We start from the raw sequence: 27,387 nt of genomic DNA on the forward strand, positions 1-27,387 counted from the left end.
TTGGACTTTATACAATGTTCTAACAAATCTCAGAGCAAGTTCAATCTCATACTTACTATTATTATTTTCTTTTTAGAATAGGAAGGAAATGAATACATTTACCCCAAAATTCTGAAACATTTTAGTATAGCCTGGAAGAGTTTTATTTTGTATTTAATAAGCATAAAATTTTGGTTTATTATTTTTTCATAAGTGAATGCTTTAGCAAGTAAATATTAATACCTTTTTTACTTTCCCTGTTCCCAGTAAATTGATCATCTCAAATTTTGGCTTACTGAATTTTAATTTTAGTCTTAAGAAATAATTCTAAGTCAAAATTGGGATATATATGTGAGTACACAAGCGCACACACACACACACACAATGTATTTTTGAAGTTGAGACACATCATGTAATAGGACCATGGGGAACCACACAGCTGTTTTCAACAGGAAAGATTGCTCTGGTTGAAAAATGAGAGAGGCGTGTGTGTTTTCAAAGGCATTTTCCTGTCACTGAGCCAATGGGCCTTCCCTCAGGTTCCAATTCTCCCCTTCTCGGTAAAATGGATCATGGAATAGAGACAACTTATCTGATAGAAGAAACAGAAAACTTTGCCCTTTGTGTTTCAAATGGCATCGATTTTCCTGGACCTATTTTTCTGATTTGACAAAGTTCATGTACCTAACAATTGAATTTAACTTTTGGTTATTGACTCTGGATATGATAGCTATAGTGTCAACTTTTTTGCTTTAGTAAATGGCAGCTAGTATGCTTGTCCAACGTTTATTTTAATACTTGTAATGCATATCAAGATGAATCATCTGTTATAAAACTCTCACTGCTTACTTCATCCATTTATTCCACAACCATTTATTTCTTACTTCCTATGTCTAAACTCTTTAATCAACTAAAAATGGCAGAGGGATTGATATTCTTGGCCTGTAATAGAACAAATAATCTTGTGAATGAGATAGAGTAATAAAATTCAATAAGAGGAAACAACAGCATATATGTATATGTATATATGTATATATATTACAGTACAATTGGAGCAACAGGAGAAAGTGTGGATGCAGGAGTCTGACAGATGGCAATATATATATCATCTTTATGACAAAAATTTTGTTGGGAGATATGACATGTTAGCACTGCATCAAAAAATGATACCCACTTGGGTACAGACATAGCTGGACAACCACAAATTTCCTTTAATGTGGTTATCCCTGTAAAATTTATGACCTCTATAGAGACTCCTGACCTCAGTCTAAATGGATATAAGTTAAGCTAAGCATGTCAGGTTCCTTTCTGTTAAATCTTTAATCAGAAATTTCACTCCTACATCTACAGGGAGAAATGGATAATTAGTGCAGAAAGAATCCTGGAGTGTTATTCTAGTGAATTCCTCCACATTTCACAAAAAAAGAGCAGCAATATAACAGCATATAATATACCAAGGGCTTGACAGGATTCAATAACGAAGGCAGACCTTCCCTGGGGCAGAAAAGCCCTAACCCTTTTTCACAAGTTACCTAAAAAAAAAAAAAAAAAAAAGTATTGGGAAGCTTGCATCCTAATGTCTTCCCCAGATAACTTCTCAAATACAGCATGGAATAAAATATTAAAAAAAAACTTAAAATGCAACATATCCTGAAATTTTGGCTAAGTTTTACCAATACTCCTGGTCACAATGACTTTAAGCCATAGAAACTGATGATTGCTATGGATTTTTTAAGGAACTAAAACAACTAAATTGGAAAATAATTATTACATCACTTGCTTTATAAAGAAATAGAACACCTCACTCAAAAAAGTGTTGTAACTATAGAATTTGCTCCAGCTAGTGACATTTTTAAGCTTGTATATGGAAGTATATTTGACTTGATGAGTACATTTTTAGTAAAGTACCTTTTCCCTCTTTTAAGAAAAGTACCTTCTCCTATTTGAATAAGTATTATTTTTCTATTTTAAAACACAAGAAGTAAGAAAGGCAAATCAAAACAAGTTTGAGGATCCATCTCCTCCCAGTTAGAATGGTCAATATTAAGAAAACTAACAATAACAATAATGTAGACAAAATGGGACTCACAAACACTGTTTGGTGGGCATATAAGCTATGCAACCCTCTGGAAGGCAGCACGGAGTGGAAGATCCTAAAAAAACTAAACATAGAATTACCCTATGATCCAAAATTCCACTCCTGGCCATGTATCCATTAGTCCAGATTCCCCTTAATGGAAGAATGGACCAAGAAAGTGTGTGTGTGTGTGTGTGTGTGTGTGTGTGTGTGCGCCCGCGCACACGCGTGCATGCATGCACAATGGAATTCTACTCAACAGAGGAATGTTATTGTACTGTTTGTAAGAAATAGAAAAACTTGGAAATATTATATTGAGCAAAGTATGCCAGACCTAGAGAAATAGAGGTTCTATGATATACCCCATTTGTGGGAGCTAGAATGTGTCTATAAATCTACACATTAACAAACCAGGTGGTAAGCAAGGGGCTACAAATAGATTCTATAGAGAAAGCAAATACTACGAAAAGTAGGCACTGTCTTACCTATGAAACGGCAACCCCTCTGTATATCACTTTAACTATAAAGAAATTTTCAATACTTTGCCAATAAATAAAGAATTATTCAGAAAAAAGGAAATAAAGAATTTTTTTTCAAATTTCTATTATCAAACTGATGTACAGAGAGGTTACAGTTTCATACATTAGGCATTGGATACATTTCTTGTACTGTTTGTTACCTCCTCCCTCATTCCTCCCTCCCTCCTCCTCCTTTCCCTTTCCCCCCATGAGGTGCTCAGTTCACTTACACCAAACAGTTTTGCAAGTATTGCTTTTGTAGTTGTTTGTCTTTTTTTACCCTGTGTAACACGATTTTGGTATTCCCTTTCAATATCCTAGTTCTAATACTAGTATAGACAGTTTCCAATATACTCAGATAAGATTACAGAGATAGTGTAGATACAACCACAGGAAGGTGATACAAGAACATTATCAATAGTAGAAGCTACAGATACACATGGGACATTGAAAGTGGTTACAACTGTGATATAACAATTGTTTCCATAACATGGAGTTCATTTCACTTAGCATCATCTTATGTGATCATAAGGGTATAGCTATTGGGCTCTTGTGATCCTCTGCTGTGACTTGCCAAAACCTGTGCTAATTATTCCCAATAAAGGAGACCATAGAGTCCATGTTTCTTTGGGTCTGGCTCACTTTACTTAGTATAATTTTTTCCAAGTCCTTCCATTTCCTTACAAATGGGGCAATGTCATTCTTTCTGACAGAGGCATAAAATTCCACTGTGTATATGTACCACATTTTCCTGATCCATTCGTCTACTGAGGGGCATCTGTGTTGGTTCCAGATCCTAGCTATGACAAATTGTGCTGCAATGATCATTGTTGTGCTGATGCCTTTACTGTGATTTTGTTTGTGGTTTTTTGGATAGATACCCAAAAGTGGGGTTGCTGGGTCATAGGGGAGTTCTATATTTAGCCTTCTGAGGAATCTCCATACTGCTTGCCAGAGTGGCTGAACCAGTTTACATTCCCACCAACAATGAAGTAGGGTTCCCTTTTGGCCACATCCCCTCCAACAATTGTTATTGTTAGTTTTCATGATATCGGACATTATTACTGGGATGAGATGGAATCTCAATGTTGTTTTGATTTGCATTTCTTTCATGGCCAGTGATGTAGAGCACTTTTTCATATGTCTCTTGGCCATTCTCATTTCCTCATCAGAGAAGTCTCTTTGTAAGTCTTTAGCCCACTTGATGAGGGGGCTATTGATTCTTTGCAGTTTTGTTATGGAGGAAGGCAATTTTTTTAGTTATGCATATATTTTAGCTATGAGGCCTCTGTCCGTTGAATGGCCAGTAAAGATCTTCTCCCAGTCTCTGGGCTTTCTGTTTATCTTGTGAGCTATGTCCTTTGCCATGCAAAAGCTCTGCAGTTTGATGCAGTCCCATTTGTCCAACCTTTCTTTGATTTGTAGCCTTTCTGGGTCTTTGTTAAGGAAGTTCCGTCCTGCACCAAGGAGCCCAAGTGTTTCTCCTACTCCTTCCTTTAGTGTTTTCAGGGTGTCTGTTTTGATTTCGAGGTCTTTAATCCATTTGGAATTGATTTTGGTGCAGGGTGATATATAAGGGTCTAGTTTTAGTTTGTTGCATGTGTTGAACCAGTTTTGCCAGCACCATTTGTTAAAGAGGCTATCTTTCTTCCAAACTATTGTTTTAGCTCCTTTATCAAAGATTAAGTAGGCGTAGTTCTGTGGGCTCATTTCTGGGTCTTCAATTCTGTTCCATTGTTCTTCAGGCCTGTTCCAGTGCCAATACCAAGCTTTTTTAGTACTATAGCTTTATAATACAGCTTGAAGTTGGGTATTGTAATTCCTCCAGCACTGTTCTTTCTGCTTAGGATTGTTTTTGCTATTCTAGGTCTTTTATTGTTCCATATGAATTTCTGGATTGCTTCCTCTATTTCATTAAAAAATGGTGTTGGGATATTAATGGGTATTGCATTGAATTTGTAGATAGCCTTTGGCAATATTGCCATTTTGATTATATTAATCCTCCCAATCCAGGAGCATGGGAGGTTTTTCCATTTCCTTAGTTCTGCCTCAATTTCATTTTTCAAGCTTTTAAATTTCTCATCAAAGAGGTCTTTCACTTCTTTGGTTAAGGTTATTCCTAGGTATTTTATTTTTTGGGGGGCTATTGCAAAAAAGTTGCTTTCCTGATTTCAGCCTCAGTCTTCGGGTCGTTAGCATAGAGAAAGGCTGTTGATTTTTGAGGGTTTATTTTAAATCCTGCAACTTTGCCAAAGGTTTGGATCAGCTCTAGGAGCTTGGGGTAGAATCTGTGGGATTCTTTAGGTATAGGATCATGTCATCTGCAAAGAGAGAAAGTTTAACTTCATCTTTTCCTATTTGGATCCCCTTTATATTTTCTTCTTGCCTAATTGCTCTGGCTAGGAATTCTAGTACTATACTGAAGAGCAGGGGAGAGAGTGGACATCCCTGCCTTGTTCCTGATTTTAAAGGGAATGGCTTTAGTTTTTCACCATTTAGTTATGCTTGCTGTTGGTTTGTCATAAACTGCCTTGATTATATTCAGGAATGTTCCCTGGAATCCCAGTTTTTCCAGGGCTTTTAGCATAAATGGGTGCTGGATTTTATCGAACACTTTTCCCGCATCCAGAGATAAAACCATGTGGTTCCTTACCTTTCTCCGGTTGATGTGGTGGATTACATTAATTGACTGCGTATATTAAACCAACTTTGTATCCCTGGAATGAATCCAGTTTGATCTTGGTGTATGATTTTTGTGATGACATGTTGAGGTCGATTGGCCAGAATTTTGTTGAGAATTTTTGCGTCTATGTTCATCAGGGAAATCGGTCTATAGTCCCCTTTCAGTGATGAGTCCCTGCCTGGTTTTGGGATGAGGGTTATACTGGCTTCATAGAATGTGTCTGGTAGTGAAAGTTCTCTTTCAATTTCATTGAAGAGTTTGAGAAATATTGGTGTGAGTTCTGTTTTGAAGGCCTTTTTCTCTTCTATGTCTTTGATTGACTGCTCTGTTGCCTGCTTGTTTTGAGTGGGAGGAAAGACTCCATTGTTTTCCATCTTTCTTGTGTTTCTTCTGCCCATTTGGATTGGGAATGCCAATCTATAAGCACCTGTGAACATCGTTTAAGACCCAAAGCAGCTCTTACCAAGCACTGTTGTGTAAATCTTATAAATTCACAATTATATACAGATACCTTGTATACCTGTCTATAAAATTAGATTTGGTGTTCCTAAAGAATACAATTTCAGTATCACAACCAATCCTGGGCCCTATATTCAATAGTTACTTATTTACTGTTACAACCCTATGAGTAATTCTTGTTCTTATATTAAGTTCTTTTAGGACAGGCTTTCTCTATGAACCCCTTTGATTCACTTGGATTCAGCAGGGATACTCTCTATCCAATAACCAGGAGTCAATGGAACCTGGAAGTTCTGGCAGTAAGTCAGGAGGAAAAGTTAGAGGTAGTAAAGAGAATAGAGTAAAATGTTTTGGGAGTGTGTGATGATTTTGCTTTAGTTTAGTGACGTGGAAATGTGGAGAAGAGTAGAATCAGTAGAAAGAACAAGGTTAAAATGATAGACAATGGAGAGTTAGTAGAAAAGAGTGGAGGTGTTATTCATAGGAAGGTAATTTTTAAAGAAAGAGAATGCAAAGAGAGAAATAAAGAAATACTGGAAGACAGATGTACAAAACAGAGAAAAATTATTTTAAAAAATAAAATAAAAAATAAAAAGGAAAAAAACCAGAAATACGAACAACCAAAAAAAAAAAAAAAAAACTTGATAAAACAAACAGGTAAAAATGGAAAAAAAAAAAAAACAACAACGTTTCAGAAGTGAAAAAAATTAAAAAAAATTTTTTTTAAGTTTAAAAATGTTTGAAAAGAAAAAAAGAATGGAGTCCTCCTTGGTTGTGTGGTCTTTCCCCAGGCTCTGGTTTCCTTGTGATGGTCTGCAGTCTATTTTCCTGATTGGCTGGTTTGACTTGCTTTCAGTTTGCAGGGGGTGGATCTGTTCTGACCCTTCTCCCCTGTTGGTGCAATCCTGGGTCTCTGTGGTTCTCACAGCTTGCAGGTAGGCCTTGGGCGTCCTTTGTAGATGGGGACTTGAGCAGTCTCGGGAACCATGGCTCCTCTGTCTGCTGTGGGGCTGTGGCCTTTAATGCCTGGCTTTGAATAGGCTGTGGACTCAGCAGGGCGGGGCGCCTCTGGCCTGTTTTACCAGGCTGAGAGTTGCTTGCCTGGGGTAGGGTCCTCCCTTCTGGGCAGGGCGGCCTCCTTGGCGGAGGTGGCTATGGAATGCAGCTCTGGTTCAGGCTGGGAATTGGGCTTCCTCTGTGACGGGACTGTTTAACTTTCTCAGGAATTGTTTGTTCCCCCGTCTGGTGTTTCCGTGCCGCTGGTAGCTACTTGCTGCTTTTGCTTTAAATTTAGAAATTCCAGCGGGCAGGGCGTGGCACCTCTGGCTAAGCCGTGGCCTAGGATGAGCCTCCTGCCTGGGCAGGGGGCGTTCTCCTGGGCAGAGCTGGCTCACACTGGTCAGTCCCTCTTGCCCTTTTCAAAGATGGCTCCTTTGTCCTACTTTCCCCAGGCCCACTCTAGTTCCAGTCTGGTCGTACCCTATGCCAGTGTCAAAGATGGCACTTTGCTCTGATGGTGGGGGATGGGCTACCTTCCAGAAGCTGCTCTGTGGGCGCGAGTGAGAATATCTTTCGTGGGGTACTCATGCTTTCTCTGTGATTTCAGCTCGTCCGTGCTCAGCTGCTGTCTGGAGGATTTCTCCCTGGTCTACGCTGTGTGCTTTAGCCTCGCGCAGTGTGGGTCTCTGTGCTGGGCATTGTGCCAGCACCGGCACTGGTGCGGCGGGACGCCGCCTGGAGCTCAAATCTGTGTTTTCAGATGAACAAAGTCAATTTTTCCTTCCTGGCCAGAATCCCTGTTCTGTTAGAACTTACTCTGGCTGTCTTTCTAGGAGTATAAGTTTCTATGGGGTGAGAAAACTGTGATGTCTGAGGGAGCTCAGCTAGTGCTCTGCTGCTCCTCTGCTGTCTTCCCGGAAGTTGTTAAATAATTTTTTTAAAAGAAAAAAAACTCACTGTGCCAAAGCCCAACAAACTAAGTACCAGGAAATGTGTACTTGTAGGAGAGGAGATTTGGAATCAAGGGAAAGTGGTACAAGAATGATGGGAGGAAAGGGGAAGAATGCAGACAAGAATTTATTGTATAAATTACAGAACCGACAAAAATAAAGGATTAGGTGGTTTAAAGAGGAGTGAAGATGTTGAAGTGATGATACAGATTAAGAAGTATTGTGTGCATAAACGTACATGTCAGAAATTTTCAATACTTATAAAATAGAGATAAAGGAAAGAAGTGAGTGGGGGGCAGGTGAAAATGTTGAAAGGGATGATGTTTATCAAAATGAACTTGTCATAAACTTTTTTAGTGAGTGGCAACTCCTTTGTACAGTACTTAAAGATAATAAGATATATCCCAAGATAACACAACAAATACAAATAATTCTCACAAATGCTAACTCTAAAATAAGAAATAAAAAATGAGTACCTCTTAATTTAATCTTATAGATATCTTGACTTTCTTATTTTAGAGTATAAAGAAAGTTTTAATTATTACTCACTAGAGTTACCTAGTTTTGATTATCTTCTCTAGAAAAATCTCAGGAGGCTGTTGAGACAGAGAGTAACAGGCAGAGAAAAGTATTGTGATAACCAGGTAAACGTGCTAGTAAAAAATAAATAAAATTGCAGCCCAACTTCTGCACTCACTGCATAACAACTCCACTGTGGAAAAGCAAGTGTCCTGTTTGCTGAAGACTAACAACTTGGATATTTAAATTCAGGTTAGAATACTTTATTGTTGCTGCTGATTGCCACGGAGATGGAAAGATTAATTTTCAACTTCTTATAGTACAGTACAAAGAGAACGTAGAAAAATTGTGTGAATTTTTGGGCACTAATTCCTCAAATATTATTATGTCTTCCCTGTATCCACAGTACTGCAATTAGATATGCAGTTTGGCTATTCCAAATTGTCCCTCCTACCTACCCAGTTCTGTGTCATTTATTTAATTTTGAGTGCTATCAATCTATTTCAATTTCTATGGTTTCTACCAATGTTAAAAAGATCTAGTTCTTAGTGACTTTGAGGTTAGAGTGTCTCCTGCAATATACTACTCAAGTACAACAAATGACTGTGAAACTGAACATTTTTTAAAAAATTGGGCTGGGCGCTGGTGTCTCATGCCTATGATCCTACCTCCTCAGGAGGGTGAGATCCTAGGATCATGGTTCAGAGACAGTCTGTGCAGAAAGTTTGTGAGATTCTTATCTCCAATTTACCATCAGAAAACTGGAAGTGGTATTGTGGCTCAGAGTAGTAGAACACCAGCCTTGAGATGAAGAGCTCACACACAGCGCCCCAGCCTAGAGTTCAAGCTCCATGACCAACCAAAAACAAACAAACAAACAAACAAACAAAATGTGAGAGGTTACACTGAAAAATAATTTTTGAAGCTTTGATTTTGCTTTATAAAATAATTATTGACAATATGTACAGTTATACCATTGAATAACTTCAGCATGCATTTCAGCAATAATTTAAAGAAATATTGTGTGATTACTGAGTGATATAATCTTTTTATTGTCCTGAGTAATACCAGATACAAGCTTATAATTAGGTAATCAACAAATCTAGGAGAGAATAATTAGTTTTATCATTTGTCAGAAAGAAATTTTGTTGGGAGTAGGGTTATAATCTATTAAAACACTCCATACTTTAGATCAGCAAACACATTTGTTGCTGGATTTATGTCTATAATAAAGAATGAACCAGTACTTTCAAATTCATTTACATTAGTGCTCTCTCTCTCTCTCTCTCTCTTTTCTCATACATAGCTATTCTATTCATTGGAAATAGTCATTCAGTGTATTTAGATATTGTTGTGTTGATGTCATGGAAATGTCATGTGATTATTCACTAAGAAATAAAGAACTTGCTATTAAAATGTCATTCAAAGAGATTAGAAATGCTGTGCAGACATCTTGCTTAAAGCATCAGGAACAATAACTGCATTGTTTAATTTTTTAGTATATCTCATGGTAAAAAAAACAAAACAAAAAACCAATGATATTGTGGAATGCTATTTTGACTATCACAAGCAGACATTTCTCACAGTTTTTATTTTTTGCAGACCTAGCACTAATTATTGAAGAATACTTTTATTTTTTCTTAAATGAAGAATTTCCTGATTTGTAATACATATGATAACCACTATAAACAAAGGCAGATTCTTTGAGATGTGTATAGAGCATATATTTAGATTCAATATCCTTTCACATTTATGAATTTATACCCTCTTTTCCATTTAAAATATTTAGCCTTTCTAGTACAGCCTATTCACTGAAGATTCCATGACATGTAAGTAAAAAGAAACCTAAGGGTATTTTTGTGCATAATTCCACATTGTTTTTCTAAATAAGGAAATATTAAAAGAAGAAAATTGCATAATTACCTTTTTGCTTTCTCCTTTCTTTGTAAATATATTTTATCATTATTTTTGATTAGTTAGAGAATTAGAAAATGTCATGAAAAAAGTAAGAAAATATTTTTCTTAGATTTCTTTTACTTCAACTTAGACTTTCATTATAGTAAATGACACTGTACTTGAAATTAATGGCTTCTTCGAATGTAAGCCACACATGGGACACTTAGCCTAAGGCCTTTCTGAGATTTTGTTAACTCATCCAAGTCAGATAAGTGTAACATTATGACTTTATTTTTTATTTATATGTCCAGGAAATTTGTTCATCTTTCTAGCAGTAATGTGCACAGACTTCAATTCCTACCTTCAAGAAATGTTAGTAAAAGCCAAAAGATTTATATGATCTGAAGAGAAACCAGTACAAGAGACGTACCCAAGGACTAGCATATGAAACTGTAACCTCTCTGTGTATCATTTTGACAATAAATAAGAAAAAATGTTATTAAAAGGCCAGGATATAAAATTGTGAATGTATACCCAAGTTTATGTATTATCTCGCTTAGTGTGATCCTTTCTTTCATTGAGATAAGTCCCAATGAATACTATTGTTTCCCAAGTGACACCTTCTATGCTAACATCACTGTAGTTCTTCAGCAGAAAATGCATTATGACCAAGTTGAGATTATCACACACTTTACACATTCCTATTTTAAATGACCAAGAACTAATCTGTGGGGGTGAAAACCAGAAAGGAGTGACTCTAATCAAGAATCATTGGAGAGTTAAATCGATATATTAAATTGTAATTGCCTTGTTCAACCTTTTGAAGTTCAGAAAGAAAATGATAAAAGAACTAATCAGAAATACGTAGGAATTGAGTTAGAGTACAATTTGATATAGTTAAAAATGTGTCAATATTGAAGAAAAAGCAATCTAAGAAAAATATTTTCTTACCTTTGTAAAGGCTTTTATTCTGTTTTCTAAATAAACCAATAAGCAATCCAGAATAATAATAAAATATATCAGACAAGAAAGCAGGGCAAGTTTTAGAAAACATTATTCAAATTTATTCTTATCAATAGTTTATTATTAGGAGAATGAGTGAAAGAAGTGGGGGGAAATGAAAGAATTTTTGGAAGGTTTAACACGTAACCTTTATTATGGGCTCCTTTCAATTAATAATATGTTAAACTCAAGAAAAACAAGTTATCCATCTGTTAACATGGAGCAGATTAGCAATTTTCTTTTGATAATTATTCTGAAGGTATCCATAGAATTTATTCCCACAATGTATTTTGTGACACATATGACTGATGGAGAGAAGAGAGAATATGGAGCTCAGAGGGAGAAAAATAAAATGAACAAGAAACAGTGTGAAAGTTGATTGTGATTCAGAACATACCTGTTTTGTTTTGTTTTCTCCTCTCCTCACCACATTTTAACTTAATAGAAAATAGGTCCTGGCTAATAAATTCACTAATTCCTAACATTTGAAACACTTCATTTCCTTTGAAAAATGAACTATTATACTTCAAGAGTGAGTATCAGAAAATAGAGTTATACATACCCAGGTTCCCAAAAATATAAGAGTAATTAGCTCTAAATAATTATTAATCTTGTAAAATATTCCATGGCAGCAAACTGCAACTATTATTTTACATGGAAATAACAGAGAAAAAACACTTTCTAAGGATTTCACATTTGGACTAATTATGTTAGGTTTATTTTAGATGACTTGGTGTTCAGAAGATTAGCTTACATTCCTGTTATCTTTAGCTGCACATAAATATTATTTTTATTAATATTTCTTATATATTCCAGACATACACACAATGTTTATTTTTATCTGAGTACACTGGAAGATATTTTTAATTGACAATATAATTTTTTTCTAAAATTTTATCTATCTGGTTCAGGAGAAAAAAAATCACTTAATGGTTTGTACAATTTTTTTTTAAATCAGTGTTTTCTTTCAACTCTTCACTGACAAAATATATTGCTTAACAATAAATTACCATTAAAAATAAGCCAAAATGACACTCCAATCTAGCTAGTTATTTCCAGAAATTTTTTGTTTTAAAAACTCAGTAGTAGAACTTTTTTAATATAGAAAAGATTGAAATTGAGCAAAATTTTGTTGGACGTTAAAAGGAGAGAGCAACACAGGTTGGAGGGTAAAAAAAGTTCATTGTGCACAAACACAGACAATGACAACAGTTACTATTTTTTGCATTTTATATTGAAGCATGTTATATTTAGAAGTGACATTTAATGCTTAGATTAACAATATTTTTTTCTGGCTGTGGACTTCTGCCCTGAGTAGGACAAAGAAACAGGAACTCATCACTCTCATCCTCTTCAGAAAATTCCCCTGAAGCTTTATTTATATTGGGATGGATTCAAAATTGCTTTCAACATTTTAAAGATTATCCTCTTCTAGTCTAAATTATTGGTCTATATTCGTCTTTTCTCATTTGCTTAGCAATGTTCAAGGTCTGTTCCAGAATCCTTTCTCCCTGGGGATTAAAAAAATGATGCTATTGTTTTCTTTTAGTCTATAGTAATAAATAAACCCCATCTATCTGGAGACTGAGAAAGTGGGTGGTATTTTTAAGTGCTATTTTGAACTCATATTGCAATTGGTGGCTGATCTTTCATATTTTAGAAAAATGTATATTGAGTGCTAAACAAATTCCTAAAAATAATATCACCTACAATAGGATGACAGAAAAAGTAGGGGGTAGAGAAATTTTAAAAAGAAAAACTGTAACTAATAGCTAATTAAATTCCCCCTTTTTCCAGAAAGGAAAAACAAACAAACATGAATCTACTCCGTAGACTTTACACAGGTCAAATATTCCAGCTACTTTTCTGTTCAGAAACTCTTGGCTATATTGTACTAACCTTTCACTTGAGTATGGTGGTGACAATATATCTTGCTTTGGCTTTGGCTTGCTTTGGCTAGAGGTTGTGTATCATTCCTAAGTGGAAGTAAGAGCCAGTGAGTGACTTCACACACCACTCTGTCTCTGCTCTCTTCTGTGACTACTGGCAATGATCCAGAAAATGCCATTTCCAGTCTGATTCTCAAGATGAGAGTGATGCATAGAAAGAGTTCACAGATGCCACAGCACAGATACTTAAACCCAACCCAAAGTATATTATAACTCCTATGTTTACTGTTGCCTTTGTTGTTCTTTATACTTCACAATTAGATAAACTCTAATGAGAGAAACAACTGTCTAAACATGATAGGCATTTTATCTATAATTTTGAATATGACATATTTGCACTCATAATTACTATACTTTCACTAAGGAATGCAGAAATACAACACCTTTATGTTGAAAGTTTTAATCTATAATGCAAAATTAGTAATGAATACAATGTACATTATAGGGAAGAATTGCACTGCTTTAACAAATGGATTGTGGCATACATATGTTTTTGAATGAAACTCTAAACAGTTTCGTTCAAACATTTATGATCCCTTTTGGATGACAGCATCTTAATTGTTTATTAGGCATATCTATGTTTGAGCAATTATCACTCAAAATGTCTTTTTTTTAAGTTCTCCATTATACTCTTTTGGAATCTTATCAGATATGTATTAAAAGGATCTACATATTTCATCTCTCTTAAACTTTTTGGTACTTTTATTTGCAATCCTTTAATGGTAATTGTTTATTTTCATTTTAGGTATATTATTGTGGTTAAAATTCTCAAGTCAGCCACCAATGGCTCATGCTTATAGTCCTAGCTACTGAGGAGGCTGAGATCTGAGGATCACAGTTATAAGCCAGCCCAGAAAGGAAAGTCCATGAGACTCTTATCTCCAATATACAACTCAGAAAAAGTAGGAAGTGCTGCTGTGGTGCATGTGGTAGAACACTAGCCCTGAGAAAAAGAAGCTTGGGGTCAGATCCCAGGCCCAGAATTCAAGCCCAGAACTAGCCAAATTCAGGAATTTTTAAAATAATTATTTATTGTCAAAGTGATGTACAGAGGGGTTACACTTTCATGCATAACGTAGTGGGTACATTTCTAGTACAATTTGTTACCTCCTCCCTCATTTCCCCACTTACCCCCTCCCCCTTTCCTTCTCCCCCACATGAGTTGTTCAGTTGGTTTACACCAAATGGTTTTGTAAGTATTGCTTTTGGAGTTGTTTGTCTTTATATCCTTTGTCTCTTGAAAGGGAATATCAAATAAAGGAATTCATATTCCAAAAGATTTTAAAGGCATTGAAAATTTTATATGGATACTTCATACTTGTTAATATTGCTTTTGACTATTTATAAAATGCAGCCTTATTTTTATTTTCTCTGATAGCAAGTATAGGTTCTTCTTCTATGTTTGGTGATATATTACGATAAGATGAATTTGTCTTCCTTTGAAAGATTCCTGTGGGACTAATCTTACACACTTTGATCGACACAAGATTTGCTTGTGTTTTAACTAGGAAACAGAAAAAATATCTCACTGGGGAACATTGCAAGTCTCCTCAAACTTCTTTTCTCAGTAAAATCATGGTACGTGCAGAAAGTGATCAAAATCGCACTATTAATCCCAAATCATGATGGTCTTTTAACTAATCACTGCAAAACTTCTCAGAGCCCTCGGTTCCTAGCTTTAAAAATATGCAAGCACCTTGCTTTTTTCCAGAATTGTGTGGTTGACAAACTATCCCGATTCCTACCAGGAATGCCTTGAAATATGTCCTTTCTACATCGGGTTACTTGTGCATTTTGAAAGGTTCTAAAATGTCAGGATCAATATTGGTGTTCATACCAATATTTCAATGGGATAATATATTATGTTTTAGAATGATCATCTGAGTATAACTCTATGCACTGAGGGGAAGATAAGGATCAGAGGGAAACAATTAGTTCAAGATCAGAGTGAGGAATTAGGTAGACTTTACCTAAAGTATTTACAGAGTGTGGAGATAGAGTTAAACCAATTTATGACTACAGAGATATAATTCATGGGGTTTAAGAACTTTATGTTGTGAGAGACCAGACTATTGAAGAATTATGTTTGAAACAGTGCACTTTATTTATCTGAGTAGATATTGGATGACAAGAATGTTGATGAGTTTCGTTGTGGATTAGAGACACAAATAGAATGAACTAGGCTTTGGACACACTGCACTTGCCATGACTGTCAGGAAGCAGTTACCTATGTACAGACTTAAGTTCATGAGGAAGATATGGATTTATTGTGTAAAAGTAGAAGTCACCAGTTTATATTCAAATAATATTTGGAATTATGTAAATAACGTGGGTCATCTAGAGAGATTTCAAAGAAAGGAAAAGGCAAGAGAAAGAAGAAAGTCCAGTCATGTTTAAAACTGATTTTTGAGTGCATCTAATTAATGTTGCTATGCTAAGAATATATCTAACCACAAAACAAAACCATATTTAGATAATATTCTGTATTTTTTTTTTACCAATTTTTGGCAATCTAGAAATTGTTTTCTGAGTCTGGAAAATAGGTTTCAATTTATCGCAATTATCAACCACTAGTGTTTTGTAATAACTTGTAATGTTACAGGTATACATTCTTGTACCTCATCCCTGGAGACTTATAATGATAATTTTTTTATATACTGCCAGGTTTAAAATTCCAGCTTCTACTTAATCTTCACAGTTTCATATGGGGCTTAAAATGAAAGGTTTCATTTATGATAGCTTATTCATACTACAAAGTCAACTGCTATTTATTTACTTTAGTTATTTTAGCTGCAGCTATATTATTACTAGGCACAGTATTTCTCTTTCCTTTGTAGAATTAAATGCACTTTTTACAAGTAAAATTATTTTTTAAAGAAACATAGTATGCTTTCTGTTCCAATTTAATCTAGTGCTTTGTATGTGAAGGTATATACATACACATTTACAAGGCATATCTTCATGAATGTAAGTAAACAAAGGAAATTGTGTTAATTTCTGGGAAAAGCTTAGATTATTTGTTTTAAGTACATGTGTTTCATGTTATATATCAGTTACACTCAGGGGACATTTTACACTTAGGAATCCACTAGGTGGCATCATAAACTGTACTGTTTTAATAATGAATTGATTAAACACATAATAAAATTTGGTTATAAGCACCTGTTTATCATTTCTTTCAAATAATCTGAGTTGAAATCGTTCCCTTTATTTTGGATAGTTATAACATAAGACTTTCAATAAAGATATTATTTATCAAAAAGTTTTATGGAGAATCTATAAAATTGTTAAGTTCATACACAAGACTAACAGACATTTGGTGGACATTTCTTTAATGTGATAGTATTATTCTCCTGAGACAATTTTAAATTCCCATAAGCTTAATATCTCAAAAGTCCACCTGTTTTTAATGGACATTGCCTGAAAAAGGAAATGAAAACAACAAAAAACAGCTTAAAGAGTAAAACCCCAAGAATATTTATTAATGATTGCTGGCATGGTTAATTTGAAGCAAATGTGTTCCAATTTTTTTCCACCTTGTATTTATTTTTTTTCATTATTCAGATTGTGTCTGCTTGACTGTAAGGTTCAACTTTCCATTCACTGGAGGAGTTATGTTAGTGTGATACGAGTTGAAGTATTTCCATTTGATTGTAAGCATTGGATTTTACTTTAGCATTCTCATAGGGAAATTAATTATGAAATAGTCTCCGTCTGGGGAATGAATATGCAGCTTGTTGGAAATGAAGGAAAAGAAAGGAGAGATTTTGGAAAAGACTGTAGACATAAAGTGAATAAAAAGGATGTAAGTATTTGTAAAATATGGCCTTTCAGGAAATCATGGCAGCTGCAGAGTGTTACTTCCGTTCTCTGTAGCAGCGTCTTTGCATCATCATCTGTGAGCAGAAGGTAACTGGGATGCAGAGATCATGGGTCCTCTGTGTTCTCTAGCAGGAATCTAATGTGAATAGAGCTGAACTAAAATCAACTACTGATTGTGGAAGTGATCTTAGAAACCTGTCCACCCATTTGCAGCAATTTTCAAATGCCTTAACTTAACGCTTTTATATTTATTTTTGAAGAAAAAGTCAATTAACACTAATTTCACAAATATAAAGAAAGCATCCATAAAATGGCTTGAATAGAAGTTGTTTTAAAGCGCTAAAAAGAAAATAAATTAATTCGGTGTTTTCTTAACTAATTGCGGTCATTAACTAAGGCTGGTGCTCATGGGTGCCTAACCAATGAGCTTTGGTAAAGTTGGAACCTGGTCCCTTGTGACAGAAGCAAATGTTGAACAATGATATTATGGAAACTTCTCTAGGGCTGGTAAAACTTGTTCGCAGACATTGTACATGTCAAATGAGCATTTGGTTATATAGTTTGATTTTAGCTGGGGGGTTTTCTTGTAATAAGAATTACTATATTTCAACTACTTTCTCTTTAATGGAGTAGTAGATTATTCCTTGTAGGAGTAATACTTTCCTTCCTAGCACCAGTAATTTTGCTTTCTACAAAGGTAAGTAAGCTTACATTATTACCAGAGAATGCTATTGGATTTTAAGTTAAAAGTTGCATCTACTTAAAGAACTGGTAGGTCATCCAAAATTGGATGTGATTCAATTAGTTTTTAACTGACTCATATGTCTACAACTAATATTCTCTTAAGTAACCATGCAGCACACATAGATAGTTAAAGAACTAACAAATCAATTACTTTATCAATAGGTAACTCATCAAATGAATGTAGACATATAAACAATAAAGGTAGTATTTCACTAGAGAGTATATTGTAGTTCAAAAGTGTGTGATTAGAACTTTCCAGGAGAAGTGAATGAGAGCATATAAAATACCACAATCATTGTTTTTTAAGTATCAAGTCTTGAAAGATGAGTATCTTGCCTCCCAGACATTGGCCAATAGTTTTGGCCATGGGGCAGTCATAAATGCATTTTTTTTTTTTTTTTTTTTTGGCCAGTCCTGGGCCTTGGACTCAGGGCCCGAGCACCGTCCCTGGCTTCTTCCCGCTCAAGGCTAGCACTCTGCCACTTGAGCCACAGCGCCGCTTCTGGCCGTTTTTTCTGTATATGTGGTGCTGGGGAATCGAACCTAGGGCCTCATGTATCCGAGGCAGGCACTCTTGCCACTAGGCTATATCCCCAGCCCCATAAATGCATTTTAAATAGCAACGCTGCATTATTATCATTGCCAGAAAAGGACCATGAAAATTTAGATTGCCCCAAACAATTTTTATTTTTAAATTAAGGAATACAAGTAATGGAAACTCTTAAATATAGATAACCATTTTATTACATTTTGGAAGAAATAACTTAGTCCCTGGAAATCTCACTGCAAGGAAAATGACAACACAGAGCAAAGCAGAAAGAGCCATATGCAAAAAATATGATTTTGTGAAAGTTGCCAAAGGTTCTTCCCATCAGTGTCGACCTCTAGGATTTTATGGTGAAGAAAGAATAGCTAGATAGAAAATGTCATTTGTTTTTACCTACCTAGAAAATTGCATACTTGACCATGCCAGAAGCCTTAGGCTTTTATGTATTTGTTTAGTTGTAAGCATTAAGTGTGACATGGTGGAACCAATATGATTAATGATAAAATCAATCAGTCATCAGTTGCTTAGTTTATAGCCACAGCTATAATCAGTCACCATGAGAATTATGCCAATAGTTTTTTCCATATCTAAAATAGTAACATCATCTATGCATATATTATCCTATAACTTCCTCTCCAGTGGCTTAAACTGTTACCTACTATCTCCATGTCTGAAATTGTTCCATTTAATTCCCTTAGCCTCTAATTATTGCTTAATTAATAATATACCCTCCACCTCCACTTAACAGCCAGTAGATACTTCTTTGATTATATTCATTTTTAGTCTATAGTTTATCTCAGTTTCAACTTCAGGGTACTTCCCAAAATGGCAAATTTCTTTTAATTAATTAATTAAAGATTTCTTTGACTGTACTATACCAATTTATATTCCCACTATATTTCCTCAATCTATATACAATCTTCAATCTCCAGTTTTCCCCAAAATGCCACTGCATTTTTTTCAAATAGCTTATTATTCTTAAAATCTAAGTGCTATATACTAATCTTTCCCTTTTCATAATGCTGTAGTAAAAATAAAACCAAAATCACTATCATCTTGTTGGCATATAACAATCTTGTCTATTTGTAAAAAAGTATCCTTCAATGATACACACTAACAAAACTAAACAGTACATCAAAAGGTTTATATACCATGACTGGATAGAATTCATTCCTGGAATGTTCAACATTTGAATATCCGTCAGTGTAAACATACTATTTTAATATAATAAAGGACAACAAACCATCTGACCAAAATCCAACATATTTTTATAATAAAATCAAAGAAAAAAATGGTCCTTAAGTGTAACAACCCAGGAATCACTATCAATGTTAAAAAGATATTTCATTGATGAGAAGGAAAATGTCTAGATGAGTTCTGCAATCACTTCTGTTGAAAATAGTAATGAAGTTAGAACACTTAGGCAAGAAAAAACAAGTAAGACTTAAAATTGGGAGAAAAAAATAGGTCTATTGATTTCATCATGTCCATTTTCCTCCTATGGCCAGTTGAATTATTGAACATGCAACTGGCAAATTCCTACCTCAAAAGGAAGTTCAAGTTGGTTATAAACATCCTTATTTGATATAACATATGCAGCTATTTTTAGTTTATCTCAACACAATCTACTCCTCATTGATCAGGACTAATTTCTAGGATAAGCTAATTTTTCTACCTAAGAGGATGACAGACTGCAAACATATCTAATCACATATTTGGAACAGCTATAGTAATATCTTACACAAAGATATTTTGTTTAGAGGAGTATTTTCAAAGTCACACTGCTGCTATAAATAGGCTAAAGCTTCTGCAAAATGTCTCATAATTTTCATATGAGTTATCTGAAATATTGAGACAGTACCATTTTGTGAGTGTCTGTGAGTTTAAATTTTCTCTGTTATTTCAGGAAGTTCTTTATAAGTGATATAACTATAAGTAATACAGCCAATATGTGATCTACATCTGTCTCATTATGTGCATGACAATTGTATTTAAGTCACAGATAAATGTTATTTTACTTAAAATAAACTTATCAATAAAATCTATGTAGTACTTTTGTTTAGATGTATTCACCCCAATTTAACATAAAGTCTTATTTTGCTGCAAAGAAGAAATGTTTTCATAAAATGCTGTCCTTGAGCTTCTATGTGTTTATCTAAAACTATTCTCACGGTGGAACACATGTAGAACAATTAATAGACAATAAATGTTTTTCTCTCCAAAAAGAACCCTTTGCCTTTAAGTATCATCTTAGGCAAAATCTTAATCCTAAAGGATCACTGTTGTCCTTTATGTTATGCTAAGTGTCCTTGAATGTTTCCATAGTAACTCTGTAAACATGTCTATAATTGAAGTAATTCATCATCAATTCTGTTTTTTCCAAGACTATAAAGGAAAAAAAATGCATCCAATACGGCACTGAAAACACAGTCCTGTTATCAGTACAGAGTTAGTGAATATGCTTTATGAATCAAAGTCTATAAGTGGAAGAGCTCTCATCTCAATGTGTTTTAACTGATTAAACAGTACTCAACTGTGTATATGACTATACACAGACTAATGCCTTGCTTTGAATTCTCTGTTGATTATGGCAATTTCATATCTTATTTCCATTTCTGCTAATGTATCCTTATATTAATTTATTTTATTTATTTGTTTGTTTTTCAGGTTCTGGAGCTCAAACTCTGGGCCTGGGCACTGTCCATGAGTGACCTTTTGCTGAAGGCTAGCACTCTACCACTTGAGCGACAGCACCACTGGTAGTTTTTCTGTGATTATCTTGAGAAAGGAAATCTCGTGGACTTTGTTGCCCAGATTGGATTTGAACTGCAATCCTTAGATCTTAGCCTCCTGAGTATCTAGGATTACAGGTGTGATCCGTTGGTGCCTGGATCAATTCATTATGTTCCTATTTAATTAATCTTATGTTGTGTTTCTAATTATCAGTGTTTTATTTATGTAAATAAAAGTCATCATTTAAATATTAAAACATAACTTACAGCTAATTATATATATATATGTTCACTGAGTTAATATCATTATGGATTAATTCAGAATATAGTTCATAAAGACAGGAATCGGGTCCCTCAAAGTGCCAATGTTTGGCTCATGCTATCCAACACTTTGAACAGGACAAAGAAAAAATGAGAGTCCTTACAAAGACTTTAGATATTGATATCTCTGCAACACGTGTTCAGTCTGCTATGTACTAAAAAATAGGTAAGCATTTTTAATCTACTTCCTCAATGATATTTAACTACTGTGACTTGTGGATTTGTTTTGCAAGCAAGGGACGATATATATATATATATACACATATATACATATATACACATATATACATATATACATATATACGTATATACATATATACGTATATACACATATATACGTATATATGTATATATATGTCCAATGGTCTCAGCCTTCTTTTAAGAATAAAGACCATACAATGAAAAGGATTTTCTGCAGGATTATCAACCTAATGTACCCAGGCACTGTAAGTAATACCTTAGATTTATAAAAATGACAGTAAAGTTAAGAAAAACAGTGATATGTTCCTGTGTTTTGTCTATACTATGTTCTGGCAACTACTTTTTTTCTATTAAGAAACAAAAAGAATGGAATGCATTGCCAGATTTTGTAGAAGTCATTCCACAGTCTTTGACACTAAGGTAGTTCAATGAGAAATAGATTGTGCTTCTGTTTTATAATTTTTAATGAAGTTAATACCTTCAGTACTTAGTCTGTTGAAATGAAATCATAGCTCACAGCTTGCATCTGCTATAGCTGAATAACCTGTTTAGGTCAGTATGAACAAAAATGTCAGAAAATCTACTAGCTAAAGGATCTGAATTGAAAATCTTCCAACTCTTATCTAGCCTGCATGCCTCTCAGTGATCATCCATCTGCTGGGCACAGTTCTTAGGCCCAATTTATGTTTATTTCATTAGCCTTATATGTGTGCATCTCCTGGCTCAGAAATGAGTCAGCAGTGAAAGGAGGGCTTTCCAGTTTTGCATAAGAAACACATGGCTTTGTTTTCCTTTAGCACAATCTGACAAACAACACTTTGAGGACAGAGCAGAATGGCCTTCCTTTGCAGCTTAATGTCACCTCTCATAAAAAAAAAAAAAGAGTTTTCAACAATTTCTTGATTGAAAACATTTAAAGATATATAGACTCAATTTAAAATGTACAGAACTATGAAACATCATTTTTACTGTTCAATTTTCTAGTCTGTGAGAAAGAATAGTATTAGATTTGTGATCCTTAGAATATTATCCTTTAAAGTAAACTCATAATGGTATTAAAGTGGTTACTTGGTAAAAAAAAAAAAAAGAAACAAAAAGAAGCTTAGTTTAACTTATTTTTCTTTTTGTATTGGAAATCACTTATTAATGTAGAGTACAATTTTTTAAATAAGTATGTTACATTTTATTTTTTAACTTTCATTTTGTCAAGGTGATGTACAGAGGGACTACAATTACATACATAAGGAAGAGTACATTTCCTGTAGAACTTACAAATTTCTGATTGTCATATATGCTGTCTAAATTGTTATTGAACAATTTAAAAAATCCTATGCCCCATGAAAAGTTTCCTGACAAGAGAGAAAAATAAAGTTGAGGAAAAATTTTAAGTATATTTTCATATCAAGAAAACAATTCACTTTTATAATATTAATATTTTCTGAGAATGAGGAGTCTTCTCCTGGTGAAATCATACTCAAAATCTGGTTTAGATACAGATGTGTTTATATTTGGCAATAAACCGGGCATTTATAAACATGAGTTGATTAAATGGTTATAAAAATAATTACCTTTAAATTCAATCATTTCATTTTAATCACTCTCTATAAGCTCACTCTTGAGAAACGATTTGAATATGTACCCTCATTCCACAGTCATTACTTAGAAAACCAATGTAGCTGATGTATTTAACTTTTTCTCTAAGAAGACAATTTTGAGCCCCCAAACCCTAATAGGTTTAGAAAAGTAAAGGGCTTTGTTGGAATACTTACCAAAATATATAAACCACGACTTTGTAAAATAAAATAATTTCACACCTGAGATGTATTATCTTTAATACTGATGCTAAAAGCTCTCTTAAAAAATATTAGAACATATTTTGGCTGATGTGAAAATTCAAAGCTCAAAGGTATACTTTTTTTCATATTACTTTTATATTTATTCAATCACCATGACTACGTGCATTCAACTCTTCACACCTGCAAGAGAAAGCCAACTTCCAAGATGTTTTGGCTTCTTATATCTTCAGAGAGAAAAAGAAAGACGTCAGACGCTTTTTTGGTGACCTTAAATTGCTGCTTACAGGAATGTTAGCATGAGTTATCTAAACTACCTCCATTTTGAGTACTCTGTTTCAGGATCTGTTGAGTCTTGTCTTCCCAGAGCCACAGTTACAAGCATGAGTCTGATGTGCATCTAAAGTGAAATAATTTTGTTCGTGATTCAGACACATTGGCTGATCTAACTATAATAAAGTGTGGCCTATCTCTTATGAATTCTTATAAAAGAGGACTGAATAAGGTTCTCATCATATGTTCCTGAACTGTTTAAGTAATCATGTCGGCTATTGTGAGTTGTATGGCAGACTAATGGACTGCGATGTGAGTTATGAGCTCTCATTTTAAGTTTTTGTTATAATGATACTTAATTTTCATGCCACAAAGGTTACGTGATATGGTAACATTGTAAAATATATGTATATGAACACATGACTATTGACTAATAAGCTTGGACTTTCCTGACTTAGATAAAGAAAAAGAAAAGCAAATCCTGAATTAACAATTGAACTATAATCTGTACCTTTCCACAAAAAAATATATTTTTAGGAAATAAATGGAGTTAATCTTACTGTAAAGAGTTTATAAAGTGATTTTGTAATACTTTTAAATTGCATATGTTTATTCATATTCAGAATTACTTTTCATGCCTTTGCAACTCTAGTTTCTGGATGTTTAATGAAATTAGATATTTGTCAATTTTTTCTGTTAACCAAAACCACATTTATCTAAGCAGCTTTGAAGCTACACCGTTTTATGGAAATGCAGTTTCTTGTTTCATTTTTTCTTTGCTTTCTTAATTTTCTTCCTGCTTCATTTCTCCTATCTTTCATATATCTCTTTTCTTCTTTCTCTTCTTTATTTTTCCTTTTTTTCCCTTTCTTATGCTTATTATCTCCCTCCTTAAAGCCATGCAATTATGTTCAAACAAAGAGAATTATTTTAGAAACTATGTAAGGAGCATGGTAAACTAATGGATAAAGCAATTACAGATAAAGCAATTATTCTTATTCAACATAGCCACTGTAATATTTCAGTGTTTATAAAGCCTAACCACTTAAAAGACTTTGACTTCATATTTCGTACAGTATAATATAATGTTTGCAAAACCTCAGTAAAATAGAAGGACTAATCAGTCGGTTCTCATCCTCTCAAATTGCTAAATCTAATAAGTTATCCTAAAATCCAATTTATTTCTCATTCAATGGGCTGCAATTTAAGAGGATGTAACGAATATTTTTACAGGAGAAACTATAAAATAGAATGAAGTAATCGTTGCAAAGGTAATGATAACAGCTTCTCAGAATTATATTTATTGTAGAGTATAGTAAGCCAGAAGATTGTAAGAGAGTGATATAATATTTTCTGAGAAGCTTTTTCATATAAAATTTATCACTTGAGAAAATACCATTTCTGAACCAATCTATACTGAATAAATGTGTGCAACACATGTGTGGGATAAGATTATGGTGCTCTAAAAAGATGTGCAATTGAAATATTTTACATATGTAATTTATAAAATTTTATTTTTGTCAATTAGATATTAGCATGAAGGTGAGATACTAAAAGGAGCACATTCATTTGTTTTTCTCTTTCAGGAAGAATATTGTACATGCATACAATGCTAATGTGAACATGTTATTATTTACTTTTCTAAAAAAACTATATGGAAGTTTTGCATCATGAAGAATGGAAAAAGACGCTGTGACAAGCAGCACCATTGTCTACCATTTGACTTCTTTTGTATTCAGATATTTTGTTTGTTACCCAGGACTACAACTACTAAAGAATCTTGAAAATATCCATCTCTTTTACTTTTAAACAACAGACAGCTGCAACCTACACTGCGTTCATAAAATTCTTACAGATTTAGATGGCACTCTTTAAAAATTGCCCTTTATGTCTGTTTTAAAGGAATATAGATCTTAATGAGGAAATAATGCTTCAGATGTTGAAAAAGTACAACTTAGGCATTGCCTTAAATAGACCTTTAGGTTCACTATCTCCTGCTAAAAACTATCCAACTAGCCAACCAACAACCAACCAAACAATGTCATACCTTTATTCTATCAGTTTTACACCATCTGTGACATTGTATTTTTCAGATTGATTAAATATTGTCATTGTAACAGACACTTCAAAATTATTCCTTTCAGCTAATAGTAATAGGTTTTATTGAAAGAACTTAACCTACAGTAACTACAATACTTCTGAGACGTAATCTAGACATTTTTCTCAGTTGCCATATTATTAAAATCTGTGTATGACAGATTAAAAAAAAGAGTAAAAATTCAATTGAAAAAATCCTGTGAGTATTTAGAACACTCACAGGAGAGTATTACTACAGCACATTAAATATATTGAGGGATTTTTAAAAAATAAAGATGATCTGGATGATCATGAAATCATTCACAGAGACAAAAAGGGTTTTGTATGTGTGTGTGTGTGAAAATAGAGAGGGTGAGAGAGAAGAGAGGGAGAAAAAAGAGAGAGATGTGAATTATTACACAAATGCGTCTTAGTAGATTTGAAGTTTTTGTCTGAGCATAGGCTGGAAATGAAATTCAGAACACAGGAGCCAAAGCTGGAGATTGAACCAGCATTTTCTCCCTTAGTAAAACTTCACTTTTGCCTAGATGATATGCCAAACTAATCATTATAAGAAGTAATTGAATAGGTTTCAGTAATATAATTCCAGTTCCACAAAGAATACACAACAGAATAGATTTTACAGTATACTTTCCTAGTAGCAATCATCATGTTCATTCCTTCAGATTTTCTGTGAGTTACAGTGGACAAGCTGATGATAACTGGCCCGAGTAGGACCTGGGTATCTTTTATCTGTATAAAAAAATCTACTAGTTAGGCACTTAATAAGATCACATACTTTGCTGTCTCTGCATATTTCCATGGATTGTGTATTTTTGGAAATGATGGAGTAAAAGTATTCACAGAGGTGAAATATGCCATACCGATCAATTACTTAGATTCCTTTTTCCTAAATTTTACATTATTTTGAGGGCAGGATTTTACTTTTACCACATTTCAAAACATAAAATAATTTTAGAAATTACTTTGCATGGATTTTTTAAATTTAAATTTTATGATAAACATGATGCACAAAGAGGTTAGTTACATAAGTCAGGTAATGAATATGTTTTTCCAAGCAGTGTTACTCCCCCTCTTTTTGTCCCACTTTCCTCCATTCTACCCCCAGAAATTGTAAAATTCATTTTCAACACAGTATCTAGTATCTTGAATTGTTCACCCTTTATAGCACCATTTCTCTGAGTCTCCTTCCTTTCCCCAAATCAGATAATCTTATATATAAGACAAAGGGTACAGAAATCTAAAACAGTAACAACCAGAAAATAAACCATAGGAAATAAAAGAAAGACGTTCAAATATTACAATTTATAAAAAAAGAAAACTCTCTTGTTTCCCTTTTTTGGAGTTCATTTCAATAATCATCATTCTAGTGCATCGTCATATGCACATAAATTATGAGCCATTGTATGAATATTTTAAATTCATATTTATAGCTATATTTGTTTTGGGCAACTGTTTTTTATCCTCTCTATAATTCCACGTTTATTCCTGGGATTCTCTTTTTAGAATAAAGAACAATTTACATAGGTTTTACTCTATGTTCAGCTTAGGAGCAATAGGGGAATGATGAAGGGAGTAAATTGATCAAGATCAATGACATGTTGAATTGTTTTGTACAATTACTTAAGCATAAAAATTAAAGTTCTGTTTTACTGCAATTCTTGTCTGTTTGCAAATTTGAAGTTAAAGAAAACTTATTCTTATCTTTCTGTTATTTGCCCAAACTACTTGTATTTTTTAATTAAACATAAACTGGAAATTTCAGGGTATACCTTTAAAGAGGCCAAATTTTATTTTTTATTTATGTAGCAAATTACATTACTTGG

The sequence above is a fragment of the Perognathus longimembris genome, chromosome 1 (genome assembly GCF_023159225.1).
Source record: "Perognathus longimembris pacificus isolate PPM17 chromosome 1, ASM2315922v1, whole genome shotgun sequence".
Lineage (NCBI taxonomy): Eukaryota > Metazoa > Chordata > Mammalia > Rodentia > Heteromyidae > Perognathus > Perognathus longimembris.